Source organism: Mastigoproctus giganteus, chromosome 5 (assembly GCF_048544385.1).
Source record: "Mastigoproctus giganteus isolate SK-2022 chromosome 5, ASM4854438v1, whole genome shotgun sequence".
Lineage (NCBI taxonomy): Eukaryota > Metazoa > Arthropoda > Arachnida > Uropygi > Thelyphonidae > Mastigoproctus > Mastigoproctus giganteus.
Window position 1 is genome coordinate 145068780 of NC_143579.1, and position 27122 is coordinate 145095901.

At 40.1% G+C, this 27122-nt stretch overlaps 1 protein-coding gene across 4 annotated transcripts in view; it reads right to left on the reverse strand.

Moving 5' to 3' along the window:
• The window catches only part of LOC150085748 (uncharacterized), a 639529-nt gene that overhangs the window by 214616 nt on the left and 397791 nt on the right, over window positions 1-27122 (reverse strand). The gene's annotated exons all lie outside the window — the stretch shown is intronic.

Sequence of the window (27122 nt, forward strand, 5' to 3'; positions counted from 1 at the left end):
CTTTTAAAAAGGTTACTTTGTCAAAAAGTGCATATTAGCATTAGTAGAGGCATATGATGCAAGAAGGCAGGCTTATGCAAAAAAAAAAAAAAAAAACTTTCCACTTCACTCCCTCCGTTCGTTCGAAATACCTCTCCAGCTGAGCCTTAAATTTAGTTAGGCTATCAACTTCCACAACAAAGGATGGAAGTCTGTTCCACCAACCAACTACCTGCTGGCTAAAGGCAAATTTCTGCACATCTATCCTGCATCTGTCTTTCCTCAATTTGAATTTATGCCCTCTCAGGTGATTATTCTGAGCAAGAGGAAGAATCCCATCAGCATTAAGCATGCTAAAACCATTCAATGCTTTATACACCTCTATCAGATCACCTCGCCGGTGCTTAGTCTCCAGACTCTGTAATTTGCAAAACTTAAGCCTTTCTTCGTAAGAGCCCTTTGTTCCATTCACTAATCTTGTTGCCCTTCCCTGTACTCGTTCCAGCAGCTCTACATTCTTCTTGAAATGAGGCCTCCAGACCTGTATACAGTACTCAAGGTGTAGCCTGACCATTGCCTTATACAAGGGAGGGAATAATTACCTCCTTATCCCTGCTAGAAAAGTTCCTGTATATGATTGACAAGACACCATGAGCTACTCTTGCAGCCCGTCTGCACTGCTCAGAGAACTTCATATCTGCCTGCACAATTACCCCCAGGTCCTCTTCATTCTCTACCACTGTCAGTGTGCTACCACAGAGTTGATACGTTGCTCTGGGGTTGCTGTTTCCCATATGTAGTACTTTACATTTGTCAATGTTAAACTTCATTTGCCACCTCTCAGCCCATCTGCTCAACCTTTCCAGACCCTGTTGCAGCAGCCTAGCGTCAGTAGTGTCCTTAACAACCCTGCCAACTTTTGTATTGTCTGCAAACTTGGACATTAAGCTTAATATACCATCATCAATATTATTTATAAATACAGAAAACAATAATGGACCCAACACTGAACCCTGAGGGACCCCACTAATAACATTAGTCCACGATGAGCAGTGTCCATTGATTATGACTCTGTCTTCTCCCCCCATCATCCACCCCTTTATCCATAGCAGCAATTTGCCTCCAATGCCACACTGCTCCAATTTGTGCAGCAGTCTTCCATGTGCAACAGTATCAAAAGCCTTTCTAAGATCCAAATTTATAATATCAAAGTTATTCCCTGCATCCAGCTCTTTTGTGACTGCATCATAGTATCCAATCAAATTTGTCAGGCAAGACTTCCCCTTAACAAACCCATGCTGTGTCTGAGCTATAACTGAAGTCTTGTCTAGATGATCCTGGAGTGCTTCTTTAACCAGTGCCTCCATTAATTTTCCTGGAACAGAAGTTAAACTCACAGGTCTATAATTACTTGTGTCAGCCTTTGATCCTCCTTTGTGAATTGGGGTCACATTTGCACCTCTCCAGTCTATGGGTACCTCCCCTGAGTCCAAGGAAGCTCTCATAATTATGGCTAAGGGTTTGCTTACTTCCTTTGCTGCCTCCTTTAATATAACTGGATAGATCCCATCCACCCCCATGTGCCTTTCTTGTGTTTATCTTCAACAATTTCTCCTCCACTTTACTCTCAGTTATTACAAGATTATCTAGCTTACTGCCAGAGTTGAATACACCTCTGGCATTCCCCACGCTGAATAACTCCTCATGTGTGAATGTCGATGCAAAATATTCATTTAGTTTGTTAGCTACCTGAGCAGGATCATCAACAGTTGAACCACCGATATCAAGTGGACCAATCTGATTCATCCCCTTCCTTCTAGAGGTTTACATAAGTAAAGAACTCTTTGCTGTTTTTCTTTGCATCCTTTACCAAAGATTTCTCCTAATCTGTCTTTGCCTGCCTAACCTAATTTATGATTTGGTTACAGACCAGCTTATATCTATCATAGGCTTCTGTGTCACGTGTTAATTTATATGTATCCCATGCATTTTTCTTCTCTGCCATGTTTCTCATTAGTTCATCAGACATCCATTTAGGCCTAAACCTTGAACAATTTCTGATATATCAATTTTAAAAATTTAAAAACTGCTGACACATTGTCATTGTCATTTAAAATCTGACTTAGTGTATATGGCTCAGTCAGATGGGTAAAAGCAGTAAAACGAGCATTTCTAAAACTGGTACAATTACATAAAATATGTTGAACGGATAAAATGGTGTCGCATTGTTCGCACATAGGAGGGTCATCAGCCCTCAGCAAAAAGGAGTGTGTCACATGACAGTGTCCTATGCGGAGCCGAGCAAGAACAGCTTCCTATTTGCGATCCCTGCGTAAGCTAGACTGCCAAGGATTGATCAGGCTTAATCCAACATAGTTTGTTTGTAGTAACCAGACAATGCCACGAATCTTGCCACTGAGATTGTAAGTTAGTACAGATCACTTGCCTGTAGTCTGTATAGGGGACTAACAGGTCAAGGTTATCCGTCAGGGCTGCCGATTTGGCTGTAGTGTCAGCCAAATCATTTCCTCTAATCCTGATGTAATTGGGGATCCAGCAGAATCGGATATCGAATCCACTTGCACAGAGCTGTATATTATCTGCTGAATTCGGGACAGGGTTGGATGATTAGTGTGTGACACAGCTAATAAAGCCTGTAGTGCACTCATTGAATCAGAACATATAATACACCATTGGTATCGGTGTTTTCTTATGTGATCTAGAGCTAACTCTATAGCATGCAGCTCTGCAGTGTAATTGCTGCAGTCAAGGGATCTGCTCTGGTATGGTATGGTATTATCTGGAAAAACAGCAGCAGATCCCACATACAATTTTTACTTTGAGCCGTCTGTGTAAACTGGCAAGAAGTCAGAATGTTCTGCACAATGTTGTGAATAGAGCTGAAGGTAGACAGAAGACGAAGTATTGGACTTCGCTGCAATCTCGAGAAGTCACATACTGGTATTTGCGCATGCCAGGGTGGAGGGGGCTGCGTTGGTGATCGAGCAACCTTGTCTACCGAGACGTTAAGCTCATTGAGTAGCTCTTGAATATGGATGCCGAATGGGCGATTGGTAGTCCATTGTGTGTTATAAAGATTTTTCCATCGTGGCTCAAAAACGGATGTCCACATGGGGTGATCTGGCAGGGATTTCAGCTTGAAGGCATATTGTAGAGACAACTGCATTCGTCGAAGCAACAAGGATGGTTCATTTGCTTCGGCATACAGACTTTGGGCAGGCGAAGTTCTGAACGCAGCAGTAGCAATACGAATGGCTTGATGATGGATGGGGTCAGGCCAACGAACAGTGCTATTTCTGGCAGAAGCATACACCTGAGACACATAATCTAATTTTGAGCGTACTAGTGCACGGTATAAACGGAGTAGAGTGCATCGGTCTGCGCCCCAAGAGGTAGAAGAGAGAGGGAGAGCGGAGAATGTTAAGCCCTCTCTTGCACTTTGTGCATAGGTGATGAATATGTTGGACAAATGTCAGCTTTTTGTCAAAAATGAGTCCCAGGAATTTTGTCTCTGATACAACTGGAATGGTGCTTTGTCCAAGTTGTAATTCAGGCTCGGGATGGAGGTTACGTTTGCGACAAAAATGGATGCAAATAGTCTTCACCGGTGAGAACCTGAAACCATTGGCCGTGACCCAGGAGTTAAGACGGTCAATAGCTTGTTCCAGTTGTCTCTCAATAACCCTCATATTGCATGATTGAGAAAATATGCTGAAGTCATTGATGTAGAGTGCACTGTTTATAGTTGGAGGAAGTTGTTAGGAAATAGTTTATTTTAATGGAAAAAAGTGTGACACTTAAGACAGATCCTTGTGGTACCCCCTCCTCTTGGCAAAAGGACCAGGAAAGGGCGGATCCTACACGAACTTGGAAATAACGGCAGGATAAAAAATTTTTAATAAAACCGGGAAGGTGACCCCTTAGACTGAGGTTGTAAAGGCTTTTTAAAATACCAAATCTTCAAGTTGTGTCATACGCTTTTTCCATGTCAAAGAAGATGGACACCAAGTGTTCTCTTTTCAAGAAAGCATCTTGGATAGATGTTTCTAGTCTAATTAAGTGGTTTCTTCGGAAGCTGCACTGAAAGCGGGAGAAAAGGTCGTTCGATTCTACATACCATAAGAGACGACCATTGACCATACTCTCCAATATTTTGCACAGACAGCTGGTCAGAGCAATAGGACGATAGTTTTTTTTGAGATTTAGGATCCTTTCCTGGCTTGGCAAAAGCAAGAATAGTTGCCTTGCGCTAGGTATCCGGAAAATGCTCTTCAAGAAAGATTCTGTTGTACAGGAAGAGCAGACAGTCCACGGATTCTGGTGAAAGATGTTTGATCATTTCATAATGGATATTGTCTGGTCTAACAGCGGTAGCCTTTGTATGGGAAAGTGCTGTTTTCAGCTCATGGATGGTAAACGGCCCATTATATGGATGGGAACCCTTCAATGTGAATTTCAGGGCCTATTTTTCAGTGTTGTGTTTTAAGACCAGAAACTCTGGGGAGTAGGATATGTTGCAGAGATGTTAGAAAATGTTTCCCCAACAGCATTGACTATTGTAGCAGTCTGCAATAGTACATCCATTATATTCAAGGACCGATGAGGGGTGTGCTGTGTATTTTCCCTTCATTTTCCGGATTTCTTTCCCAGACTACCTTAGTGCTGGTTGTCTGAGTGATGGATGATGTGAAACGGATCCACGATTCCTTTTGACTCTGGCAGCAGATGTAGCATGCTTTGGCCTGTGCACGTTTAAAGGCTAATAGGTTGACCATGGTAGGATATCGTAGAAATATCACCCAAGCTTTATTTTGAGCCTTTTTGGCTGCTGTGCATTCTGGATTCAACCATGGTTTTGGAAAGGGAGGAAATCGCATGGATGCTTTTGGAATTGTAGTTGCAGCTGTATGGACAATATTTTCTGTTATGTACGTAACTGCATCATTGATAGGCTCCTGACTGATTGCAGAGTTGTCAAACTTTGCCAGGTGTTGAAAGGCACTCCAATCAGCCTGATCAAACTTCCCCCCGTGGTAATCTGACAGGAAGACAAGGTCTCTCAGTAATTAAGGTGGTTATCACTTCCATACGGGTTCTCCTCTACTTCCCAATTAAGTGAAGGGAGAAGGGAAGGGGAGCTGATAGAAAGATCAATGGCAGAAAATGTACAGGTAGGCACGTGGAAAAAGGTGTTTGTTCCCACATTAAGAAGGGAGAGGTCATTGTCAATGAGCATAAGCTCTATGACTCGTCCCTTTCTATTGATGCTAGCACTACCCCACAGGGTGTTATGCCCATTAAAGTCCCCAAGAAGTAAGAAAGGGGGAGGCACTGCATTACGAGATCATCAAGGTCTTTCTGGCAGATGTCAGTACCAGGTGGCAAATATATAGAGCAAACAGTTAGTAAAAATCCCACTGTTATTCGAGTTGCTACTGCCTCTATGCTGGTAGTAAGTCGCAGAGGCTGAAAAGGGGTATAGTTGCCCACAAGGATTGCGACTCCTCCATGAGCAGGGCCATCCCCAATTCTATCCTTGCGATTGATAGTAAAGTTATGCATCCTGGAGTCATCATCCACCCTTAGGTAAGTCTCCTGTATGCAAAAGCAAGATGGTTTGTGGTTTTGCAGGAGTGCTTTGATGTCTTCTGTATTTTTCCGGACTCCACGACAATTCCATTGTAGAAATTTAGCCATTATTTTGGCTTGGGGGTTCCTTCAGGTGGCTTCCGAGGTGCTGAGGGCTTACTTTAGTCAGTCTTAGATTTATCCTTTCTGGGGAAGTATGGACGCTGCCCCGTGTCCATATCCTCCTCAGGAAAGAGTTCCAAGACTACTTTTTCATGTACCTCTTTTCCTCAACATCCATTTTTTCCTGAGAACTAGGAGGTACATCAGATTTCTTATTCTTTTCTCCAGAAACTTGTTTTCTTATTGGTGGGGAATTAGAAGGTACAGCTATTGGAGTGGCAGCTGATTGGTCCTTTTGTGTGGGGTTTTATTGAACTTAACAGGTAGCGAGCAATAGGAGTGAATGACTCCTTTGGTGGTATGGTCATTTCAGTCTGAGTTCTGATGGAACATCTGCCTGCTACCTTCTGAGCGTAGGTTGGTTTATTTGTATTTAAAGGTTTCACCGTTTTCCTTGCCTCTTGATAAGATATGTTCAGCTCTGCCTTAAGTCGTTGAATTTCTTTTTCTTGTTTCCACTTCTGGCATGCTCTCGAGTAGGCCAGGTGTTCTTCTTGGCAGTTGATGCAGGTTGGTTTTGCAGCTGAACATGATGTTGTTTCGTGGTCCTTTGCACCACACCGAGCGCATACAAGGGTTCCACGACAAGCCATCTGTGAGTGCCCATATTTCTGGCACTTGAAGCATCATTAATGGATTTGGGACATACAGAAGCACTGGGGCAGTTAATATAGCCAGCTTTAATTTCATGAGGAAAAGTTGGTGAATTGAATGTTAAGATAATATTTCTGGTGGGAACTAATTTCCCATCCCTACGCATGGATATACGTTTAACAGCTGTCACTCCCTGTGGTTTTAACTCTGAACAGGTTTCCTCTTCAGTCACAACCATCAGATCCCATTCCACAATAACACCACAGGATGAGTTCAGTGTCTTTATGGGGGGGGGGGTTATAGTGACAGGCATTCCCCCGATAGATGTAGTAAGGAGGATCTGTTAGGAGTGTATATCACTTCTGGTTTCTACAAGTATGTCACCTGAACGAAGCTGTTTTACTGACTTAGGAGAGCCTGCCAACCCTTCTGGATAAAGTAGGGTGACATTTTTCCTATAGGCTTCTCACTAGTTGAGTGAATTATCAGGAACCGAGGTGTTGGACCTGATATAACCTCCTTTTTCTGTCTTTTTGCAGAAGTGATGTCCTCTTAGTCTACTGTCAAATTTTTCGTTAGGGATCGGGTTGGGGCCCCAGAAGAAATTAGTTTATCAGGATTCATGAAGTTTTTAAGTGGTTCAGTGCTCGGGCTCCCCATCCACCACGGAGCCCAAAGGGATGCCCACTACCTGGCATGCAATAAATGCGCTCAGGAGTAGAACGCCAGGGCTACCCAGACACCATACCCACCCCCTCACCAGCCTGAATCCTGTCCCTCGGACCATGAGGGTAGGGGCGTGGCATTGACACGGTTGACCCTAGCAGACGAGCCTACTAGCCGATTGATTCTAGCCGGGGCTTCCAGGATCACCCGTCTTGTTGAAGCAGAGGCCAAAGTGGTGTACTGAAGCTGGACCCCCTCAACCACCAGGATCCCCCTTTCCGAACTTCCACGGGTTGCAGCGCACGGCAAACACGCCAGATTCCATTGATGTTAGCCTGGAATCAAGGTGTGGGCGTTGGATCCCAGTGATGCTAATCTGGAGGTCCAGCAGCAGCATCATTGGGAGGTCCCTTCACCACATACAGATGCCTACGTAGAGGGGCAGTACCATAGAAAAACTACAGCAGGGGTATTTACTTTTCATGTGCAAGCACTTTCTAGGCTGTTTAATTGATATAGAGGTCCAATATTAAATGTCTTAATTATGTTAAAAGATTCAATTCCATACATTCTTCATGTAATCCAATTTATATCTTTAAACTAAATTAAACAGAGGTGAACTTAAATTTTTTAAATGAAAACTACATCCTTTTCATGAAATTATACATCCATGATGTTTTTTTTTTATTATTTCTTGTATGTGCATGTTTGTGTGTGTGTTTTAATCATGATCCAAAACCTGTGAAAGTGTAAGAACCCACAACATGCTAGTATACTGGTGCAACATCGGAAATCCAGCAATCTTGGGAACTGGAGTTTACTGATTTTAAGTGTTAAAAGTAAAAGAAATATATACAAGCTGTATGGCTTTAGAAACAAAGTTAATTATGGATTTGGCAGTGGTCTCTCTATCATGGGTTAGTAAGTTTATATATCATATTTACTTTGACAGGTTAATTCTGCCTTTTTCTGTATTTAATTTTAATGCTTCTGAAAACTCTATGGATGCAGAGTTTTCAGAAGCAGTAAAATTAAATATTATTTAACTATAATCAAATTTGCCAATTCACTGTCCAACTGTGCTATTAAAAATATCCAGATTCAATGACTGCCAGATTTCAGATGCTTTACCTGTATGATACATATGAAGGGAAATTTTTTTATATGAAAACCCCAAACACAAAAGGTATTAAAATCTACAGTACTTAGTAACCATGTGTGGATTGAAGGTTGAGAAGACAGAAGATACTTGTTGACATTAGACTTGAATTTCTGCAGTTTGTAATTTTCAGTAAATACACATCAAGGAAGATTGTTCCAGAAAATGGAAGTTGAAGGGATAAACAAGGAAGAAGAAAAGTTGGTTCTGTGAGTTTGCAGTTTGGACAGTAAATTGATGTTGATTGATTGCGGCAATGTCTGGAATGGCTTGGAAAAGAGAGGGGTGAGGGGGCTGCAGAAACCAATTCAGAGAGTGCCCATAGAAATATCTACAGAAAAGGCATGTAGCAAAAACAAAATGCCGAAGAAACATTTTGTTTTTTTTTTTGGGGGGGGGGAGAGACCTGTAAGCAATCAATCTTGTAAGTGATCAACCATACTGCTTGTGAATTTTTAACAATGGCTAAGGGGGTACCTTCCCTTTGGACATTTTTAAAACTGGAAAAAAAAAAAAAAAATTTGCAGTGAAACATGTGGAGGGAAAGCCAATCCAATAGCAAGAATGAAGCATGCCTGACTTTCATATGTACAATACTTTTGATTGGAGGGCGAAAGGTCTTGTGTTTTTTTTTACAACCTCGCATACAGAAATGAATGTTAAAAGTTGGGTATTTATTTATGCTGCTGGTCAAAATAGATGCATCACTTTGTAACTGCTGGATGTGGGCTGCCAAAAAAAAATGCTGCTAAACACTATTGTTTTTTTTTGTATTAGGTAAGGAAGGAAGATAAAATCAGCTCCAACTGAAATAAAAAGTCATGCGCTGTTTGGAAATTTTTTAACAATAACTCCATATACAAAAACAAATGATAAAAACTAAGTGTCTGCTTATGCTATTGATAAAAAAAACTGACATATCACTTTGTTAATGCTGACACAGGCTGCAATAACTAAAAAAAAGGGGGGGGCTGTTGAAACATGGTTATAACCTGTTGGGAAGGAATATGTTCTAAAATCCCAGCAGGACTTGTAGCACATGAGATTATTGAAGCCACCAAGGGAAATATGACTGAAACAGATGAGAATTTGAGAAAGAATTCCAACAGCAGATAAAAATCAGTTCTATTTCAAAATGTACCCATTTGCTGAATGTAGTAAACACAGTTAGTAAATAAAAAGAAATATCATTTATGAATAAACATACTGGCCTAGTAAAAATGATTGCGTGTCAGTTAGCTATGATTTAATCTGGCATTGTAATGCCAGTGATTCTCTTCAGTGAGCAAGTAATGGGAAACTAACTTTCTGATGCATTCAGCAACATCACTTAATCAGATTTTAACAAAAGAGGTATATTTACGGATACTAACTTAGAAGAACAGTACATAACAAGCTTTAATCATGTCAATGGGCTGCAATAAACTAGACATTACAGAGAAAGGCAAATTTATATTAAATATTTGTACTATTCATTGTGCATGTGAACATGGACTCAATATAGGGTTTGTAACATGATGCTTATTTATTAAAATATTTATCATATAAAGTGTTGTAATAGTTCAGCGTGAGTGCAGTAGCACATATTCTTTAAGTGGACTGGGGTTCAAGCCAGTGACTGCTAAATATGATTAACATTTATATTGATTGATTTATTGTAAACTCCACTGACCTGGTGGTCGTGTTGGAGTATAAGGAGCAACTTTTCTTTTTTCATTTTTCAGCACAAATCAAAATATTGAAAAACATGCAACAGAAACTAAATAACTATGTGGGAGGGAAGGAGCAGAGTGAATCTGCATGTGGGCTGTCTAACATTACTAATTAACCAGTCTTTTCTTTTTTTTTTGGGGGGGGGGGTTGAGAGAGATCACAAGTTCAAGAGCAGTTTGGAGAAACCACTCCAGATGTAGGGTCAAAATTCCATGGTAGGCAGGGTGGATTTTTAAAGTCAGCAGCTGTCTAGAAGAAAAGTAATCCTTGGAGCAAATGAGATGCTCATTTGCTCTCAAGATTATTCATTACCAAGGAAGTTTAGAAATCAGTGTTATCTCTTATTAAGGACATATGATCTTGTTCAGAAATTGGCATGCTGTTGAAGTTAAGCATGAACTGAATTGAACTTTTCAGAAAAATTACCTGGAAATCGGCATTTATCAAACTGCTGGAGGATATTTGAGAGGTTGTAACTGTTTGTACAAAATGGGGTGTGAACTGGAAGGGAAAATTCAATGTACTACTACTACTACCAGCAAAACGAGGAATCCTTGTGAACAGAAGATTATACATACAGGAGGAACTCCAGGATTATTTGAGAAGACAGAGGGCCATCTGACATCACAAGAAGTGAATAATCAAAAATGTCAAGACCAACTTCTTTAGTTTCTTCCAACTTTTCTATTGAGTAAGGATTTAATAATATGGAGAAATATCATCAGGATCTAGAAACTTCTTTGCTTCATAATTATATAATCAAAGTAGAAAAAAAAAGGGAGTTTAATTTTTCCAGGTAAAGAGCATCTGACCTTGAAAATTTTGTAGACTGTACTTTTACAACTTGAAAAAAAAAAAATTACAACTTGCCAAGTTTCAACTTGAAAAGACATCAGATCACTGGAGTGGAATGCATTGCAGATAAAAAGAGTTTAAATTTGATAACGATTAAAAAAAAAAGTAGTGGACAGGGTGTATATTTATATTAGCGCATTTAAATACATCCTTACAGTCAACTGGTAAAAAGTCTCATCAAGAATCCTAATGCTAAAACAGGATAAACTACAACTACAGAGACAAAAGTGACATTAATTCCATTTGACAGTGAATGTTCCTCTGAACCCAGAATCAGAAATACTCAGTTAAAAGAAAAATTTAATGAAATAGACTATAGCTCAACAATTACAAGTCCTGACTGTATCCCCAAAAAAGGAATTTACAAAACTTAGCAAACATTCAAAATTTCAAACTTTATCTTAAAAGGCGAAACTACTTGTCCTCTCCAAATATCAAAACAGAGAAGACACTGAAAGAGAGACAGCATGCTTTAAATATTTTGCAAAAAAATATACACATAATTTAAAGCCAGACACCCAAATTCACACATTTGTTTCTCAAAGTTTGCTGAACTACATCCAAAAATTGAATTTTTATACATCAGATGCTAGTGGTAAGTGTGTACCATCACTTACCCCCGTTCCACTTCTTGCATGTTACTTCAGTGAGTACAATTACTCTCCTTGTTCAGCACTACTCACAATTCATATTAAAAATTAGAAACAGTTATTTAAGAAAAAAATTCTAATATTTCATGCTTTATTTTTATTTTGTAATGGTTTAGTATGTTATTCAAATGACTTTTTCTTTTGAATGAAACATAAAATGCATATTATGCAAAAACTGATAATAATTTGTGTCAAATTATTGACCAAAGTCTCTTAGCAACACTGAGTGTTATATGGAAACAGTCAATTTTCAAGATGCAGTACCCTTGCAATTGTGCACCAAAGTAGAAATATTTAGTATTAGTAGTGGCAAATTATGCAGAAAGCAAGTTCATCATACAGTTCAGAAAAAAAAAATAGATGAAATTTAATAAAATTAGATGGTGGATGAAAATGAACTTGGAAAATGAACAACCAAATGACTTTATCCAAAGAATGCAAGACAACAGTAGTCCTGAGCTCTTCTTATTTCACAGAAAATCAAAATGTTAATTTCATTCAAATTCTACAAATTTATGGGCAATGGGCACACATGTTACAAGCAAAATAAAAATCAGAATAACCTTACAAAAAAAAAAAAAAAAAAAAAATTACTGACTTTCTAACAAAATGACAAGAAAAACATTAAATTTTTTTTTTTCAGAAAAAATATTTAATGTTTTTCTTTTTTTAAAAAATGTTTTGGAATGTGACAATGTTCATTTCTTTACACGAAATAGCTTCATTTTATTTTCACATGGAATAGCAGTGCACCTGTGCCATATTTTGCAAATGGCTCTGGTGCATGCTGCATATTCCTCACTACATATCAAACAAATGACCATGTTAAATCTAATTTTTTTGTTTTTAAAAAAATTCAGAAGTATTTCTGTACATTTGGTACTGAAGTTATCTACATGACACTTATTCCAGCACTACCTTACGTGCAATAAGAATTCTGATGACTGATGAAATTGTTAATAATTTTCTAATAGAAAAAGCCAAAGAAAGAATTTATCTAAGAAATCTGTATTTAAAAATGAATTCATAAGATTTTATTTGATGGAAGTCTATTTGAATTAAAATTTTTTCAGACCTCTATTTTTTTTTTTTTTTTGTAGGACTTAGGTACCCTGCCTAAAGTGCAAAATGGAAAAAGACAACCATGCTACCCACATTTATTTTCACTTTGAAATGCTATATCTATTTTTAAGTGTGTTTACATATACAACTATATGTATAACCAGCAATTATCCATCCATTTGCATGCAATGAACAGCTTTCCATGAAACTTCATATTTTGATCTTTTAGAAAGATTTGTCAAGCCATACAAATCTGGCAACTCATATCTTCCTTTTTCCTTCATACATAGGCTACCCATATACTGCATAATGTAGTCGGAGCACTGGATATTAGTTTTTTTTGCAGTGATTGAAATAATAAAAGGACAATACGGTGGATATGCAGAAATGAAAATGATGATGATTTTGATTTGTGCATACAAATTGTTACTTTTTCCTTGTTTTTTTTTTTTTTTTAATCGGTTTAATAAATGATGGAATGGGTGCAGAGAAGAGACAACAAATTAAGCACACAAAAGGGTGCTCTTACAATGGAATGGCTTCAGTAATGCAAATTGCTGTGCCCAAAAACTAGGCACTGTATGAGAAACCCTCACTAATGTGTTTAAAGCTTTATAGTCATATAGTGCAAGAAAGCTATAGGTTTTTTCTGCACTAGCTAAAAAAAAAAAAAAACCCACCAAATTAGTAAATAAGAAAATAGTAACGAATGGGCCTGGTGTACTGGGGTCCATGGTTTATAATAACATACACGTAAGTTATAAATCCAGATTAATGTAAGAATACAAATATATACTAACAGTAGCTTTCGAGACGCGTGTCTCTTCATCAACTGACATTTAAATACAAAATATACAACGGATAATATGAGCTCAGTGAGGCACGTTAATCATGCGTCATTGTTGTTGCACGGACGTGCGCTGCTTTCTACTCCACTGATCATCTAGCATTAAAACTGTTGTCTCTGGGATGGGGTGTAGACGTATGCCTTTCTGGCGATTTAATGCCTTTGGATTGTTTACTATGTTGAGTGACTCTAGCCGTGGGCGGTGGCGAAAGTTTCGTGAGTGGTCTACTATTTCAAAGTCGCGTTTGGGGGTCAAGATTGTGGTTGGTGGCCCAAAAATGTTCCGCGACTGCGGACTGGTCAGTTTCGGCAAGCCGGATTGCTCTGTCGTGTTCCGTAAGGCGATCTTGGAGACACCTTGATGTTTCTCCTATGTAGCAACTGTTACAGTCTCTACAGGTGATGCGATATACTACATTGCTGCGTAAGACAGGTGTGACAGGGGTCTTCACGTTGGAGACAAGTGAACGTAGGTCCCTGCAGGGTAATTGCACACATTTGATGTTGTAATTTCTAAGGACCTTCGAGATCTGTCCTGACACGCCTGGATAATAGGGAATGTAGGCAGACGATATACCAACTTTGTTCGGTGGTCTTGGGTTGGATGTGAGTTCTTCTGCCTGTAATAGGCATCTGCTTAGCACATGGGATGGATAACCACATTTGGTTAGGTCCGCCTTCACACGGGAGATCTCGTTATGCCTAATTGTATCAGAGCTGGAATGGCTCCAAGCCCTGGAGAATAGGGTGTGGGCAGTGCTATTGAGTTGGTGCATGGCCGGATCTGTAGTTAGTGAATTGACTGCACCACATAGGTTTGCGGTATACTGAAGTCTCTAGATGTGGGCCTACGCGATGAACTAGGACGTCCAGGAATGGGAGCGTACCGTTCACCTCTGACTCTATAGTAAACTTGATGAAATTAGATAGAGAATTGAGGTATTCCAGCAGTGCAGTTTCAGAACCACGTGGTATTACGGTAAAAATATCGTCAACGTATCTACACCATGTTGTAATAGGTGTAGGTGGGTTCCGGTGTATCTGCTCCTCCAGATTTTCCATGGCAATGTTGGCTACTACGGAACTGACAGGGACACCCATAGCAGTGCCATGTACCTGCTGGTAGACTGAATCCTCAAAAGTGAAGATGCTGCTTGATAAGCATAGGTTGAGGGCGGTACAGATGTCATCAGTGGATAGTGATGTCCTGGATTGGAGGCTTAAGTCGTTCTTGAGGAGCCTTCTGGTGCAGTGCACAGCCTGTTGGACGGGAATTGAAGTGAATAAAGAAATCACATCAAACGATGCCATGACAGTGTTGTCAGGGATTGAAAGGTCCTTAATGAGGTGAATGAATTCACTGCTATTTTTAACGGTGTGCGAGGTATTACCTATAAGAGGTGAGAGGAGGCGCGCGATATGCTTGGACAGTTCATACGTTGGGGCACTGCAGCACGACACTATTTGTCTGAGGGGAATACCCGGTTTGTGGATCTTTGGTAATCCATAGAATTGCGGTAGTTGGCAGCCAGTAGCAGGTAGAAGAAGACGCTGAGTTGTAGTCGAGATCTTCTTATCTTTAAACCATGTGTGGACGAGTTTATTTACATGTGTCTCTAGACGTTTCAAGACCTTAATGGGTGGATCAGATAAAGGTTCATATACGTTTGGGTCTAGTAGTAAGGTCAGGGCTTTCTCTCGGTAGGTTGATCGGTCTAACACAACGGTCCGGCGCCCTTTATCCGCAGGAAATACGACGATGGTTAAGGTTTGAGTAAGTTTTTTGAGTGCTGCAGAGGATTGCGGCAGTCCTGAAATGGATCTCGTTGGCAGTTTCTTCGGGAAGGTTGGCAATACTGGCTTCTATACCCATAGCGAGCTGTGTGAATGGAGGTTTGGATGGTATGACGGCGAATTTCATGCCGTTGGATAAGACATTCAGCTGTTCGATGGATAGTTGTTTGCTGCTTAGGTTCAAGACAAAGGAAGTTGTATCACTTGAACATGTGCTTGCCTTTAAGGAGTTAGCTTCTATGCTTAAGTTTATGAATTTGCGCTGTTGTATTTTTGTATTTAAATGTCAGTTGATGAAGAGACACGCTTCTCGAAAGCTACTGTTAGTATATATTTGTATTCTTACATTAAACTGGATTTATAACTTACGTGTATGTTATTATAAACCATGGACCCCTGTACACCAGGCCCATTCGTTACTATTCGATCCCTTTATGGCCATAATGTTTACAACGATTGTGCGCAGTTACAAAAGTCCTTCCTTTCAATAGCCCGCAACATGCAACATCTACGTTTTGCACAAAGATGCAAAAGCAATCGAATCATACTTAAAGGGTTCCACTACAAAGCCCCATTCCACAACTCTCACATGGATCGTGCTTGTTTTAACTTCAGTCTACGCACATTAAAACTGTGGATAACCCATCTCCACCGTGAAATCAAGAGCGCTGACTACAACAAGTCCAGACTGTTACAACATCTACAAGGTAAGATCTTGCCTATCGTATTTACGAACCTTATACATACCATCTGTCATCGGGCTAATCAGATCTCTGATACCTACCGTTTACACCAACAGCGCAAATTCATAACCTTAAGCATAGAAGCTAACTCCTTAAAGGCAAGCACATGTTCAAGTGATACAACTTCCTTCGTCTTGAACCTAAGCAGCAAACAACTATCCATCGAACAGCTGAATGTCTTATCCAACGGCATGAAATTCGCCGTCATACCATCCAAACCTCCATTCACACAGCTCGCTATGGGTATAGAAGCCAGTATTACCAACTTCCCGAAGAAACTGCCAAAGAGATCCGTTTCAGGACTGCCGCAATCCTCCGCAGCACTCAAAAAACTTACTCAAACCTTAACCATCGTCAACATGCCGCCCTATCATCTATAAGAAAAGACAACTCCATCGTCGTACTTTCTGCGGATAAAGGGCGCCGGACCGTTCTGTTAGACCGATCAACCTAACGAGAGAAAGCCCTGACCTTACTACTAGACCCAAACTTATATGAACCTCTATCTGATCCACCCATTAAGGTCTTGAAACGTCTAGAGACACATGTCAATAAACTCGTCCACACATGGTTTAAAGATAAGAAGATCTCGACTACAACTCAGCGTCTTCTACATGCTACTGGCTGCCAACTACTGCAATTCTATGGATTACCAAAGATCCACAAACCGGGCATTCCCCTCAGACCAATAGTGTCGTGCTGCAGTGCCCCAACGTATGAACTGTCCAAGCACATTGCGCGCCTCCTCTCACCTCTTATAGGTAAGACCTCGCACACCGTTAAAATTAGCAGTGAATTCATCCACCTCATTAAGGACCTTTCAATCCCTGACAACACTGTCATGGCATCGTTTGATGTGATTTCTTTATTCACTTCAATTCCCGTCCAACAGGCCGTGCACTGCACCAGAAGGCTCCTCGAGAACGACTTAAGCCTGCAATCCAGGACATCACTATCCACTGATGACATCTGTACCACCCTCAACCTATGCTTATCAAGCAGCATCTTCACTTTTGAGGATTCAGTCTACCAGCAGGTACATGGCACTGCTATGGGTGCCCCTGTCAGTTCCGTAGTAGCCAACATCGCCATGGAAGATCTGGAGGAGCAGATACACCGGAACCCACCTACACCTATTACAACATGTAGATACGTTGACGATATTTTTACCGTAATACCACGTGGCTCTGAAACTGCACTGCTGGAATACCTCAACTCTCTATCTAATTTCATCAAGTTTACCATAGAGTCAGAGGTGAACGGTACGCTCCCGTTCCTGGACGTCCTAGTGCATCGCGTAGGCCCACATCTAGAGACTTCAGTATACTGCAAACCTATGTGGTGCGGTCAATTCACTAACTACAGATCCGGCCATGCACCAGCCATCTCAATAGCACTGCCCGCACCCTATTCTCCAGGGCTTGGAGCCATTCCAGCTCTGATACAATTAGGCGTAACGAGATCTCCCGTGTGAAGGCGGACCTAACCAAATGTGGTTATCCATCCCATGTGCTAAGCAGGTGCCTATTACAGGCAGAAGAACTCACATCCGACCCAAGACCACCGAACCAAGTTGGTATATCGTCTGCCTACATTCCCTATTATCCAGGCGTGTCAGAACGGATCTCGAAGGTCCTTAGAAATTACAACATCAAATGTGTGCAATTACCCTGCAGGAACCTACGTACACTTGTCTCCAACGTGAAGACCCCTGTCACACCTGTCTTATGCAGCAATGTAGTATATCGCATCACCTGTAGAGACTGTAACAGTTGCTACATAGGAGAAACATCAAGGCGTCCCCAAGATCGCCTTACGGAACACGACAGAGCAATCCGGCTTGCCGAAACTGACCAGTCCGCAGTCACGGAACATTTTTGGGCCACCAACCACAATCTTGACCCCAAACGCGACTTTGAAATAGTAGACCACTCACGACACTTTCGCCACCGCCTATGGCTAGAGTCACTCAATAGTAAACAATCCAAAGGCATTAAATCGCCAGAAAGGCATACATCTACACCCCATCCTAGAGACAACAGTTTTAATGCTAGATGATCAGTGGAGTAGAAAGCAGCGCACGTCCATGCAACAACAATGACGCATGATTAACGTGCTTCACTCAGCTCATTATCCGTTGTATATTTTGTATTTAAATGTCAGTTGATGAAGAGACACGCGTCTCGAAAGCTACTGTTAGTATATATTTGTATTCTTACATTAAACCGGATTTATAACTTACGTGTATGTTATTATAAATAAGAAAATACAAATTATTTGTTTCCCTCATCACATTGGTAACTATCCAGTTGACCTTTGAATTTATTCAAACCATCAGCCTCAACTAATGCGAAGGCAACTAGTTCCAGCAATCAATGACTCACTGGCTACAATCTAGTTTACTGAACCACTTCCCCAGTAATTTCAATTTATGCCCTTGAGTTCTGTAATTCTCTATAAGAGTGAAAATTCTACCTTAACTCATTTTACTAACCCCTCTCAGAGCCTTATAAACTTCAATCAGGTCACCTCTGAGGTGTCTCGTTGTCAAGCTCTATAGCCCAGATAACTGGAGTCATTCTTCACATGGTCAAGCTTTTGCCAATATCACCATGTGAGTTGCCTGCCTTTGGATCCTTTCATGAAGCTTATATGAGATCTCCATACTTGAACACAGTATTCCAAATGTTTTACAACTGCCTTATACAGGGCACACAACTGGTGCGTATGAGCTTGGTACACCCAGGGTCCTGAGCTGGATATCATCATTCTCATCTCTCTCTCTCTCTCTCTCTCTCTCTCTCAGGATAATTCAGATATTTTTTTTTTCTTTGGCAGGTGCAGCATAAGCCTCAGGCTTCCTTGCATCATATGGCTAATTATAACAATATCCTATAGGATATTGTTCCATAAATCATGGATAGGACACCTGGGTTTTCCTGGTGCCTGTTTACATTGCTCAGGAAACGTCATATCTGCCCATATTATAACTCCCAGATCCCTTTTTTCCTCTACTGTTTTTAATTCTATTCCACTAAGTGTATAATTTATTTTGGGGTGGCTATTCCCCAAGTGTAAGCTGTCACTTTTTTGACCATTTCTGATGTCTCTACAAGTCATCCTGAAGGAGCACTGCTTGGTACTAATCATTAATTACTCTACCAATCTTCACATTGTCTGCAAATTTTGACATCAAGCCTTCCATTCCATCACTGATGCCATTTATGAAAATCAGAAACAACAGTGACCCAAGAACTGATTCGTGGAGGGACACCACTTCTGACTTCATACCAATATGAAGAATATCCATTAATCACAACCAGCTACCTTCTGTCTGCAGATGCCCAGCAATTTACTTTAGAATTTTTCCAGTAATATCAACATGTTCTAGCTGATACAGTAACCTCTCATGAGGGAGTGAGTCAACTGCCTTGCTAAAATCCAAATAAACTACAGGGGGTCCCTGGTATCAGAGTCCCCACAGTTATGAGTTTGCAAATATTATATAAAAAAGTAGGAAAAAACAAAAAAATATAATATTATCTATGTACTTTGTTTCAATTTACATTGAAGCACCCCACTACACACTTGACAATTTCTGTCCTGTTCTTCCTGCAGGCATCCTGGTGACGCAACTTCTACCTGCGGTCAGTTTCTCGTTTACTGTTGCTTGTAGTAGATGCATCTGATATTTTTGATAATTTTTGTGTTAAGTGAATTCTTAGTTTTCTTATTTTTATTAACCATGTGTTCAAAGTAAAGCACTGATGATAAAACCACAAAAAAAAAAAAAAGCCAATGCAAAAGTAGTGGAGAAAGAGTAATCGATATCGCACATTTCCTTGAGAATACAGAAGCAACAATTCACACCATCCTAATAATGAAGAAGATATCGAAAGCAGAGCAAAGAATATGATTTGGCATTCTGAAGTTAAACTGAAAAGAAAGAGGAGTGATATACTATTAGAAATTATGGAAAGACAACTAGCGACCTCGACAGAAGACCTCTATCAACAACCACACCCCTGTAAAGCTTGGTGCTCATACAAGAAAATGATTTAAGCTTATATGAGGATATTACGAAAATTTGGCCCCCATTTTAAGTGGAATTTTCTGGAACCAATTATCCTCGGATAATGACTCCCCCCTGTATTTTGAAATTGTTCCCTACATCCAGCTCACGAGTAACTGTGTCAAAACAGTATGCTAAGTTAGTTAAACATGATTTTTCGACTCTAAAGCGTTTAGGGCATAAGGCCCTAACCGAAGCTGCTGATAAAGCAAGAAATAAAGAAAACAAACGGGGCCATTAATGATGCCTCAAGCTATGTTAAAGTCTAGACTATGCATAAATATAGTGCAAAGGCATCAATAATATATAGCCAAATCTGAATAAATCAGAATATTAGCAAAACGGCATCGTTTTAGGTTATATCTAATATTGTGAATACCTTCACAACGAGTTGCCATGATATTGCACTATTTCGAATAAGTAACGAATTTGGCCCTTCTTCACCTGAGGAGAAGAAGGGCCAAATAGTCCTGAAATGGTGCTGTCTGGGTGGAGTATCCATCTAAGAATAAGTAACATCAGTCTTCTCCTCAGGTGAAGTGTTACTTATTCGAAGTAGTGCAATATCATGGCAATTCATTGTGAAGGTATTCATAATATGAGATATAAACTAAAACAATGACGTTTTGCTAATATTCTGATTTATTCAGATTTGGCTATGTATTATTGATGCTTTTGCACTATATTTATATATGATTTTTCGTTAACAAAAACCATGCTGCATGTTATTCAGAATGCCATATCTTTCTTTGTCCCTGGATTGTACTCTTATTCATTGCCTCTAAGATTTTCCCAGCCACTGAGGTGAGACTAACCGGTCTGTAGTACCAACTTTGCTCTTAGAACTGCCTTTACCTATCGGTGATAAGTTGGCACATATCCAATCCAAAGATATCCTTATAATTAACTTCAATGGTTCAATATACTTCCTAGCAACTTTCCTCAAAATTACTGGGTATATGCCATCATCTCCAGCAGTCTTACTTGCCTTTATGTGTGAAGGTTTTTCTAATAAATAGTGATCTGTATTTTCGAAATAACTAATTTAATATGACTCAGCCTCATCTGCACAGCCCTTTCTCAGCACGAAGGGTCTTTCTTCAGTAAAGATAGATGCAAAGTACCTGTTGAATTCATTCACAACATCTACTGGGTTTTCTGAAATTTTCCCACACCCAGTGCACAAGGGTCCAATCAATTTCACTTTTTTTTTCTTTGCATTCACATACATGGTCTGTGCTTGTTAACAGCAGAGACTTATTCTACAGGGATGGAATACATTTAAATAGAAGGGGTGCAAGAATGTTTGCTGATGCCATCGAGACAGTTTTAGGTGGGTTGGAAAACTGCTAGCTTGGGAGGGGATTCTCAGATTAAAGGTTAAAAGTAGCGCAGAGGTGAAGGTGTTTCTTGAAGGATGCTCTCATAATTATGAATAATGGTTTGCTTACTTCCTTTGCTGGCTCCTTTAATATAACTGGATAGATCGCATACATCCCAAGGGGATGTGATGTATGGGATCATCTGTTACCTGTTTCCATACATCCCAAGGGGATGTATGGGAACAGGTAACTTCAACAACTTCCCCTCCACTTTGCTTTCAGTTATTACAAAATCATTTAGTTCCTGTTAGAGTTTAATAAGCTTCCACACACCACTTGCCTACAAAATTTCCAAGTGTGAATGCAGATTCAAAATACTCATTCAGTTTGTAGCTATCTGATGAGGCTAAATAGAGGGGCTTTCGCTTTCATAAAGGTGACTACAAAGTTCTCAGATAGTTTTTAAATTCTGTACATTGGGATCAATTGATGATGTTACCAATGTTGAATTCTAAATGGGAAGCCTTCAGGGCCTTCATTTTGGAGACTACTAGGCTTTTCATTCCAACTAATAAATATTGTTCAAGGTTTAGGCCTAAATGGATGTCAGATGAATCATTGAGGCTCGTGTCAGAGAAGAAGAATGTATGGGATGCACATAAAGTATCAGGTGATAGTAGCCTACGGCAGATATAAGCTAATCTGTAATCAAGTCACAAAGGAGGTTAGGCAGGAGAAGGCAGATCAGCAGAAATCTTTGTAAACAATGCAAAGAAAAACAGCAAAGAGTTCTTTGCTTATGTAAACTCTAGAAGGAAAGGGATGAATCAGATTGCACCACTTAACATAGATGGGTTGACTATTGATGGTCATGCTCAGGTAGCTGATAAACTGAATGAGTATTTCGCATTTATATTCACACACGAGGAGTTATTCAATGAGTGCCAGAAGTTTATCAAATTCTAACAGGGAGCTAAGTGATTTTGTAATAACTGAGAGCAAAGGGGAGGAAAAATTGATGAAGTTAAACATAGGGAAAGCATGGGGGGGTGAATGGGATCTATCCAGTTATATTAAAGGAGGCAGCAAAGGAAGTAAGCAAACCCTTAGCCATAATTATGAGAGCTTCCTTGGACTTAGGGGAGATCCCCATGGACTGGAGGTGTGCAAATGTATCACCAATTCACAAAGGGGATTCAAAAGGTGACACAAGTAACTACAGACCTGTTAGTTTAACCTGTGTTCCGGGATAAATAATGGAATCACTGGTTAAAGAAGCATTGCAAGATCATCTAGACAAGACTGCAGTAATAGTTAAGACACAGCATGGGTTTGTTAAAGGGAGGTCTTGTCTGACCAATTTGATTGGAATACTATGATGTGGTCACAAAGGAACTGAATGACAAAAATAATTTTGACATTATATACTTTGGTTTCAGGAAAGCTTTTGATACTGCTGCACATGGGAGACTGCTGCAAAAACTGGAGAGGTATGGCATTAAGGGTAATTTGCTACAATGGACAAAGGGATGGTTGAGTGGGAAATGACAGAGAGTGGTAATCAATGGACACTGCTCTTCATGGACAAATGTTATTAGTGGAGTTCCCCAGGGTTCGGTGTTGGGCCCATTGTTGTTTTGTATATTTATCAATGATATTGATGAAGGTATATCAGGTTTAATGTCCAAGTTTCAGATGATACAAAGGTTGGCAGGGTAGTCAAAGACAGTAATGATAGAATGCTACTCCAGCTGGATCTAGAAAAGTTGGGAAAATGGGCTGAGAAGTGGCAACTGAAGTTTAACGTTGACAAATGCAAAGTACTGCATATGGGTAGCAGTAACTGAAGAGCAATGTACCAACTGTGTGGCACTACACTCAGGGAAGAGGAAAGTGAAAAAGACCTGTGGGTAATTGTGCAGTCAAATATGTAGTTCGCTTAGCAGTGCAGATGGGCTGCCAGGGCAGGTCATGGAGTCTTGTCAATGATATATAGGAATTTTGCTAGCAGGGACTGGGAGGTGATTATCTCGTTATACAAGGCAATGGTCAGGCTACACCTAGAGTACTGTGTACAGGTCTGGAGGTCTCATTTTAGGAAGGATGTAGAGTTCGTAGAATGAGTACAAAGAAGGGCAACAAGACTGGTGAGGGGAACAAAGGGGTGCTCTTACCAAGAAAGGCTTAATTTCTGCAAATTGCAGCACCTGGAGAGTAGGTTGATTGATTGATTTGGTAGTTGTTGGCGCATCGGCTTCTGTGGCCATATTGCACCTCCCAAGGTTTTTGCAGTACTTTGATCCAAGCCCGAGGCGGGAATCGAACCCGCGACCTTTGGGTTGCCGGGCAGGTACTTTACCCACTCGGCTAGCCCGGTCGGCCTGGAGAGTAGGCACCTGTGAGGTGATCTGATTGAGGTGTATAAAGCCTTAAATGGGTTGAGCAAGCTGAATGCTGATGGGATTCTTCCTCTTCCTCAGACTAAGAACCTAAGGGAGCAAGTTTCAAATTGAGGAAAGCTAGTTGTAGAACAGATGTGCAGAAATTTGCTTTCAGCTAGTGGATAGTTGATTGGTGGAACAGGCTTCCATCTTTTTTTATGGAAGCTAATACCTAAATAAATTTTAGGCTGAGCTGAACAGGCATTTGGAACGAATGGAAGGATGAAATGGGAGGGTTTTTTTTTTTTGGGTGATGCTGCGTAAGCTTGCTTTCTTGCACCATATGCCTCTACTAATGCTAATGGATCATCAACAGTCGAACCATCGATATCAAGTGGACCAATCTGATTCATTCCTTTTTTTCATTGCAGCTTGACGTTTCTACAACTGATGTCACTGATCTGCTTCAAGCACACAATGGAGAGCTCAAAAACAAAGACCTAATTGAAATGGCCAAATGTGGAGAAGCCAAAGAAGGATTCACAGCTGAATCTCCTGTTCGTTCCTACACTCTCAAGAGGCATGATGAAGCTTTTCAACACAGAAAAAGAAACTGAGATTTTCAAGTCGCAACATTCAAATTTTGAGCATTACTAGAAAAGTTGCTACAAATTTAAAAAATGCTTATGCAGTTTATCGTGAAATTTATAAAGAAAAGAGAAAGCTGTCTTGAAACAAACAACTCTTGAAGTACTTCTGAAGAAGACGACTCTTTCTCCTTCCAACAAACCAATAACGAGTGCCAAGCCAACAATCAACAAGTGTGCGTTAAGTTGATGATGATGGAGAATAAACATTCTTTAACATTTGTATGACATAAATAGTTTCTTTATTATTATAATGTGCTTGATTTTAAAGGTTATGTTTTCATTTCTTTGAATGAATAAATCATTGTTTAAGTATAAACTATTATTTTGTTGACCTTAATTTAACATTACTATGGCCAAATTTCATTGTTAAGAACGTGATCTGTTTTTAACAATACGTCTATGGGAAATAAATTCCCACTTTACGAACACACACTACGAAAGAATTAACTTGTAAAGCTGGGAAATACCTGTATCTACCATAAGTTTCTGTGTCACTGGATAATTTATATGCATTTGTCTTCTCTGCCACGAGTCTAATTAGTTCATCTGACATCCATTTAGGCATAAAGATTGAAAGCATTTCTTAGAAGGTAAGAAAAGTGTAGTAGCTTCCAGGATTACTTCCCATTTAGAATATGCTTTGGTAACATCATCAGTTGCCCACTGTATACAATTTGAAAACTGTCTGACACCACTGTATTCCCTTTACCCCTGATGGTAGTGACATTAAGTAAATCCCACATCAGTACACTGTGATCACTGCCACCTAGTGGTTCCTATATCTGCAAATTCTTAATGCATGAGTAATCATGGCTCATATCAGATCAAGAGTATTACTCGCTCTGGTTGCCTCTCGAACATGCTGCTGTAGAAAACAATCATTCAATAAATCCGCAAAAGTTTGACTGGAAGTTGTGAACCACAAGTTCTAGTCAATATCTGGGAAGTTAAATCACTCATTATAAGACATTCTGATTTACTGTTTACTCTATTTCTCTGTACAACCGTTCACTGTACTCATCAGAGTAATTAGGCCAAAAACATACTCCTACTCGCATTTTTGCTTTCCCAGTGTCATAATGTCATACCAAACTCACTCAACATTGCACTGTCCCCCCATGTCAGCTGGATGCACTACTTTAGATTTTATGTGTTTCTTAACTAACAGCATAACCCCTCCTCCCTTCCTACTATGCCGATCCTTTCTGTACACATTACACTACCCACATTCCAATTCTGCATTCTTTATATCTGTGTGATACTACGTCACTGAAATCCCAACAATATCTGCCTTTGATGTCTTGATCAGCATTTCAAATTCATCAAATTTAGCATTAGTAGAGGCATATGATGCAAAAAAGCAAGCTTATGCAGCATCAGCCAAAAAAAAAACCACTTCCATTTCACCCCTCCATTCAAATACCTGTCCAGCTGGGCCTTAAATTTATTTAGGCTATGAACTTCCACAAGGGATGGAAGTCTGTTCCACCAACCAACTACACGCTGGCTAAAGGCAAATTTCCGCACATCTATCCTACATCTGTCTTTTCTCAATCTGAATTTATGCTCTCTCAGGTGATTATTTTGAGCAAGAGGAAGAATCCCAATGGCACTCAGCATGCTCAAACCATTCAAGGCTTTATACACCTCTATCAGATCACCTCGCCGGTGCCTAGTCTCCAGACACTGTAATTTGCAAAACTTAGGCCTTTCTTCGTAAGAGCAACCCTTTGTTCCATTCACTAATCTTGTTGCCCTTCTTTGTACTCATTCCAGCAGCTCTACATCCTTCTTGAAATGAGGCCTCCAGACCTGTATGCAGTACTCAAGGTGTGGCCTGACCCTTGCCTTATACAAGGGAATAATCACCTCCTTACCCCTGCTAGAAAAGCAGAGATAAGGAGGTGATTTATCTTGCAGCCCGTCTGCACTGCTCAGAAAACTTCATATCTGCCTGCACAATTACCCCCAGGTCTTTTTCATTCTCTACCACTGTCAGTGTAGTACCACAGAGTTGATACTTTGCTCTGGGGTTCTTGTTTCCCATATGCAGTACCTTACATTTGTCAATGTTAAATTTCATTTGCCACCTCTCAGCCCATCTACTTAACCTTTCCAGATCCTGTTGCAGCAGCATAGTGTCAGTAGTGTGTTAACAACATTCCTTAACAACCTTGCCAACCTTTGTATCGTCTGCAAATATGGACACTAAGCTTGATATACCATCATCAATATCATTTATAAATACAGAAAACAATAATGGACCCAACACTGAACCCTGAGGGACTCCACTAATAACATTAGTCCACGATGAGCAGTGTCCATTTATTTACTATACTCCTGGCATTGGTGTGCATGCAAGTATACATGCACCTCTTCTTACTCTTAGTCACTCTAACACAGCCCAGGTATTTACTTATTCCATGATGACTCCTAGCAGTTCTTGAAATCATCAGTATCTCGCTTTCCAGCCTGGTGATCATTCCAATAGAAGCAGTGCAAGAATCACTTCCACCTATGCCTACAGCTACTGTTAATGTATCAATCTGTGAATCCCCTTCCCCCCTCCCAAGATAGCAGTTTTTCAACCAACCTAACACTGCCTCAATAACAGGAGCAAATATTTTTGCACCCTTTCTATTTAAGTGTATCCTATCCCTACAGAAGCAGTCTTTCCTGTTAACAAGCACAGACCACGCTGAGAAAAATTCTACCCCATGAGCCTTGCAGAATCTCTCCAGGGACGAACTGATTGACAAGGCTCTCATCATATACTCCCTTTAATCATGTCTGGGCAGAATTGCAGACACTTTCAATTTTAACCTTAACTGTTAATCTAACTCTCACCTTTTTTCAACATTGA